Raw genomic sequence first — 6,567 nt, 5'->3', positions numbered from 1 at the left:
TGTGGCTTTCTTTCTTTTTTTTTTATTTTATAATTTTTTAATGAAGGGTAATTTGGTTATAAAAAAAATTGGTAAAAAGGACGATTTTAAAACAAATTAAAACTTTGAGGACCATTTTGTAGCGAAAAAAGGCCGGGGATGAAATCGATTTTCGACCTCTATGTTGGGGACCAAAATCATACTTAAACCAGCAAAAGAACATGTCTGTTGCTGACTATACTCGTGAATTTGACAACCTGTGCCGTCTCTCAAAAGTTTGTCAAGGAAATCCAGCTGACTATGAGGAGTGGAAGTGTGCTCAGTATGAGAAAGGACTTAGGAGAGACATGTTTAACTACGTGTATCCGCAAAGGTTAACGAATTTCACTGAATTGATTAAGAGTCAATTCGCAAAAAATTACTCCATGAAGTGGGCGATGCTACAGGAAGACTATGGAGAGACTGCTCCAGATGAGCCGCATAGGGCCAGGTTAGGTGAATGCTACAAGTGCGGGAAGCTGGGGCATATGGCTCGAGACTGTTCAGACAAGAAACGCCGGGATGCAGCCGAATCTGATTTTCAAATCCGAGGTAATCATAAACTAGCAGTTGAATTTCGAACTTCCTTGCATATCATTAATATGTGATATTCATTCATAATATATGACGCGCGTTAATAATTGTAAAGCCCAAGTCGATGACTGGTCGAAGGCTATTAGTTGTTAAGACGGAGTGATGTTAGGTTTAAAACAGATAAGGGTTAGAGACGAAGATATTCCGAAAACTGCTTTCAGGACACGTTATGGTCATTATGAGTATACGATGATGTCTTTTGGATTGACTAATGCTCTGGCAGTATTCATGGATTATATGACCAGGATCTCCCGGCCATACCTGGACAAGTTTGTCATTATCTTCATTGATGACATTATTGTTTACTCTAATACTGAGGAGGAGCATGTTGATCACTTGCGAACTGTATCGCAAATTCTAAGAGACAGGAAGTTATATGCTAAGTTATCTAAATGCGAGTTCTGGAAGAATGAGGTAAAGTTTCTCGGTCACGTGGTGAGTAAACAGGGAATAGCTGTGGATCCTGCTAAGGTAGAAGCAATGATGAAATTGGAACGACCAACTTCAATGACAGAGATCAGGAGTTTCCTAGGTTTGGCGGGGTATTATCGGAGATTCATTAAAGAATTTTCACAGCTTGCCTTACCTTTAACTAAGCTGACTAGGAAGGATACGCCTTTTGTCTGGACTTCGGAGTGTGAAGAGAGTTTTCAAGAACTGAAGCAAAAGGTTGATCACTACACCCATGTTGGTATTGCCTGAGCCAAGTGAACCATTTGAAGTGTACTGTGATGCATCATTAAAGGGTTTGGGGTGCGTTCTAATGCAGCGCCGAAATGTTGTAGCATACGCGTCACAGCAACTAAGGTCGCATGAGATGAACTATCCGACTCACGACTTAGAACTTGCTACTATTGTGTTTGCTCCAAAAATCTGAAGGGCATTACCTCTATAGAGTTAAGTTCTATGTTTTCTTAGACCATAAGAGTTTGGGGTACCTATTTGAGCAGAAAGAGTTGAATATTCGTCAGAGGAGGTGGATGGAGCTTCTGAAAGATTATGATTTCGAATTGAATTACCATCCAAGAAAAGCGAATGTTGTGGCAGACGCCTTGAGTCGAAAGTCTTTATATGCAGCTTGGATGATGTTGTGAGAAAAAGAGTTACTAAAGGCATTCCAAGGTTTGAAACTGGGAGTTAGGGAAGAATCCGGAATTCTGTGTTTGAGTCAGTTGAAGTTTTCAAGTGATTTTAAATCAGAACTTTTGAAGGCTCATTAAGATGGTGAAGCGTTGCGTAAGATATTGCCAGCAATTAAACAGGAAAAGCAGTGGAGAGTGTCAGAAGGTAAGGATGGTTTATGGAGGTTTAAGAACCGGATTGTTGTGCCAGATGTCGAAGACCTGCGACAAAGTATCTTGAAGGGAACTCATAAGAGCAGGATTTCAATTCATCCAGGAAGCACCAAAATGTACCAAGATCTGAAAGTGATGTTCTGGTGGCCAGGGATAAAGAATGATGTAGCATTGCATGTATCTAAATGTTTAAACGTGTCAGAAGGTTAAGATTGAGCATCAGAGACCATCAAGAACCCTTTAGCCTTTAGAGATTCCACAATGAAAATGGGAGAGTATCGCAATGGATTTTGTGATAGGTTTACCTAGAACCAGGTATGGTTGTGACGCTATTTGATTAGTTGTAGATCGACTCACAAAATCAGCTCACTTTCTTCCCATTCGAATAAGTTGCACAATGGAGGAATTGGCCTGAATGTATACCAAAGAGATTGTCAGGTTGCACGGCGTGCCTTCTACCATTATATCTGACAGAGATCCGCGTTTTCATATCAAGGTTTTGGGGAGCTTTTCAGCGTACATTTGGGAATTAATTGAGTTTGAGTACTGCATATCACTCTCAGACAGATGGACAATCAAAGAGAACCATCCAGACCTTGGAGGATATGCTAAGAGCTTGTATTTTGGACCAGCCGGCGAGCTGGGATCGGTATATGCCATTAGTGGAGTTTGCTTATAACAATAGCTACCATGTGAATATCGGAATGGCTCCGTATGAGGCTTCGTATGGCAAGAAATGTCAATCTCTGCTATGTTGGTATGAAACTGGAGAAAGGAGTTTATTAGGGACTGAGATGATACTGAAACTATTGAGCAGATAAAGAAGAGTTGTAGCTGAATGCTTATAGCCCAAAGCCGTCAGAAGAGCTATGCTGATCAAAGGCAAAAGCCTTTGGAGTTCGAAGAAGGGGAGCATGTCTTTCTGAAGGTTACACCAACCACTAGAGTGGGAAGAGCTATTAAGACTAAGAAACTGAATTCCCGTTATATTGGACCATTTGAGATCCTGAAAAGAATTGGGCCGGTAGCTTATAGGATTGCCTTACCACCATATCTTTTGAATTTTCATGACATGTTTCATGTATCACAGCTTCAGAGATATACTCCTGACGCAAGTCATATTCTGAAATCGGAACCGATTCAAGTGAGGGAAAATCTAACACTTCCAGTAATTCTGGTAAGGATTGATGACACCAGCGTTAAACGATTACGTAGGAAAGGAATATTATTGGTAAGAGTAGCTTGGAGTCAAGTTGGTATTGAGGAACACACTTGGAAACTCGAATCAGATATACGGAAGGAGTACCCACATCTCTTTTAAGGTAACTACATCCGAATTTTGAGGGCAAAATTCTTTGTTAGGTGGGTAGGATGTAAACCCCGTTAAATTAGTACATAATTAGTCAATAAATTAGTTTTTAATAAAGAAGATTAGAAACGCAAATATAATATTAAATTAGTATAGAACTCATCGAAACGAGAATTTTGACACTAATTTCGAAAAAATTGGCCCAAGATTAGACCGAACGGGCTGAACCGGTTGAACCGGGCCCAAATCGGGCCGTGGGCCCAACCGGCTCAGCATTTAAATGAGCCTAAAGCTCATTTCCTTCACCAACATAGCAGAAACAGCAGCGCACCAGAGAGGAGAAGAGAAGGGCACGAAACCCTTGCGTCAACTCCTGAACGCCGTAACTCCTCTGTCCGAGCTCCGATAGCCGAACCGTTTGCAGCCACGCGACCACCGCGTCAAGCTCTACGTTTCTACCGGAACAATTTCATTGGTAACTTGTATAATCACTGTCAGCCTCCTTTTCCCCCAAATTTTCGAAAATTGAGTAGGAATGTTGAATTTCTTTGATTTTTGATGTTTTAGGATCCAATTAGCTTAAGGAAAACATTCACTCTTGCTTATGTGAAGCTTGGGTAAGGTGAGGATAATATAAATACTATTTAATTTGTTGAATTTATGTTTTGGGAATTAAATTGGGTATATATGTGTTATAAATGTGTATTAGCTAGAGCATAAATAATTGGAGCTTGAAATTGTGAATATTGGAACTTGGAGGAAGCTGAGCCTAGAGTTTATTGAGTTTTTGAGGGGCTATCTTGGTTTTAATTAAAATTGCCTTGATCGTTATGTGGAAATCGGTCAAGGTATGGTTTAGGTTTCTTGCATTTAATATGTAAGGTTCTGTGAAAACTTATGCTAGATGACTATAGGATAAGCTGGAATGCAGGTGTATATTTAATGTTTAGTAACTTGATTGATGAATATGCTTGGTTTGGTTTGGTGATTTGATTATAAGGTGGAGTTTGTTACTAAATGGGTTTTTGAAGGGATATATGGTTGAATTATTGATTATATGATTGTAAGTAAATTGTAGGAAATCATGATGGATTTGTTGGAATATAAAATTGTGTAATATTATTGAATGGTGATTGATGAAATGATATAGAGCTTCTTGAGCATTGTTGTTGGCATTTGGAGTTGGTGTTGATAGGTTTGGAAATGAATGGAATGGAAATCTTGGATGAAAAATGAGGTTTTGAAGAATTTGTTAAAGTTGATTTTTGGCCAAACTTCGGCGAGGTATAACTTGGCTTCTGGACCCTCAATTTGTTTCCAACTTATTTTAAAATAAAAATTGGGTTCGTGATGTTTATGCCATTCGAAGAACGGGTGAAAATGTTTTAAATCGTAGAAGTTATGTGCGTTGGAAGATCATACCTCAAAACTGCCATTTCTTTTGCAATTCTGCAGCTTTGCTACTGATTCTGTATTTTAAAAAAAACGTACGCTCACGAGTACGCGTGGCATGGACTTTTGGCGATGCGTACGCGACTGGTCCCATGCGCACGCGTGACATGAAATTTTCTCCTACGCGTACGCATGACAAAGGACGCGCGCGCGAGCTGCACTTTCACACTCCCACGCGCACGCGTGAGCCACACGTACGCGTGGTCCCTGTTACAGCAAACATGATTTTGAGTTTTAAAACCCTGTTTCAACTTCTAAACCTCTATTTTCATTCCTTTAGTTATAAATAATAGTATTACAGTTGATAATCAGATGAAGATAGGAAATGGGGATAACTTGGAGGTGAAGTAAAGTTAAAAAGTGATGAATTGATTCTGAAATGCTACGGATGATCATGTATGACACTTGGCTTGATAATCAAATGAATGATCATGTATGATACTTGGCTTGAATGATTAAATAATCTGAGATACGAGATTCCCTGGATAAAGTGTCGTGGGTTGCCACCACGTGTACCAATTTGAAAACTCGATACTCTGTTGACCCTATGACGCAAGGGTGACCGGGCACTTATAAATTCCTGGGAATGTTAACCCCCATTGAGAAATATTGATTATTTGAGAAAAAGCTATGCATAGACTCTTGGGGGATGCACGTCGAGGGACAGTCTAAGGTTTTCGGACTTGTCGGGTTGGCTGGATAACCGACAGATGAGCCTCATCAGCCATAGGACAGGCATGCATCATATGCATACTACTTGAATTACTTGTTTGTGCATTAACTGGGTGTGCCTAAATGTACTTGCCATGCTAAATGTATATTTGTTACCTGCAGTACTTGTATCCTTCTTGTGCTTGCTTTTATCTGTTTATTTGTCTGTGAAATGCTGACGGAGATGGAGGTATGGAGGAATGACAGTAAGGGACTAAGATTTTAAGGTTAAGTTAAACTTAGATACTTTTAGAAAACCACCTTTTATGGCTTCTGTTTAATACTTCAAGCTCTATAATCTGAGTGTTGGTGTTCTAGGATTGCCTCTGGCATTCCCAGGACCTTACATATTATGTGTGTGGCACCTTTACCATACTGAGAACCTCCGGTTCTCATTCCATACTATGTTGTTGTTTTTCAGATGCAGGTCGAGAGGCATCTCGTTAGGCGTTTGGACACCTGAAGTGGAGTGGTTACAGGGTTATCTTATTACACAGTGATGTATATATAAGTACTTAGCTTTCTCTCTACCTAACTTATTCTTTTTGACCCTCTTAGAGGTTTATGGAGAGACAGGATTTTGTTTATGTACATTTGGATTTTAGATATATATATATATATTCTCCGGCCAGTCTTGACTTCGCGGACTGAGTTAGGAGCTTGTTATCATGTATCTTTGGCATTCTGTTCCTACTTTTGTTATCTTATGTTTGATAGTTATGGTTTTCATCACACACAAGTTATTCTGTTTCTGGAGCGTTGCGTTTTTTATTTCGCGATTTTGTTTTACCCATTTTCCAAGGCTCTTAGTTTATTGTATTCTTTCTGCTATTATATGTATGTATTTTAATTTTAGAAGTCGTAGTACCTCGCCACCTCTATTTTACATCTTAGTCATGTCTATTTTAATAATTATCTATCTAAATTGATCTTAATTATCATTATGTAAATAATATTTATTCTATCAAAATTAATTTTATATAGAGTTATCATGATCACAAATCACTTTTATTCACGATCAATTCTATAAAATTAAATTTATTCAAATTTTAGTTTGACAAATTTTACAGAAATTTTTAAGCTAGGGCTTTTATATTATTTACATTTTCATTTAGTTAATTTCTTATTTAAAAAAATTGGTTCATATTCCAATCATTTTGTATTATTTACTTTTTCCTTCTTAATTTT

At 38.5% G+C, this 6,567-nt stretch overlaps 1 long non-coding RNA gene across 1 annotated transcript in view; it reads left to right on the top strand.

The window, feature by feature from the left end:
* The window catches only part of LOC110263535, a 6,214-nt gene extending 2,029 nt beyond the window's left edge, over positions 1–4,185 (top strand). Inside the window, exon 2 of the long non-coding RNA XR_002349343.1 lies at positions 4,065–4,185. This is a non-coding gene — a long non-coding RNA (uncharacterized LOC110263535). The remainder of the gene's footprint in view (positions 1–4,064) is intronic.

This window comes from Arachis ipaensis, chromosome B06, assembly GCF_000816755.2.
Source record: "Arachis ipaensis cultivar K30076 chromosome B06, Araip1.1, whole genome shotgun sequence".
In the NCBI taxonomy this organism is placed as follows: Eukaryota; Viridiplantae; Streptophyta; class Magnoliopsida; order Fabales; family Fabaceae; genus Arachis; species Arachis ipaensis.
Note: the sequence above shows the minus strand (reverse complement) of the source record. Positions and strands in the feature narration are given on the sequence as shown.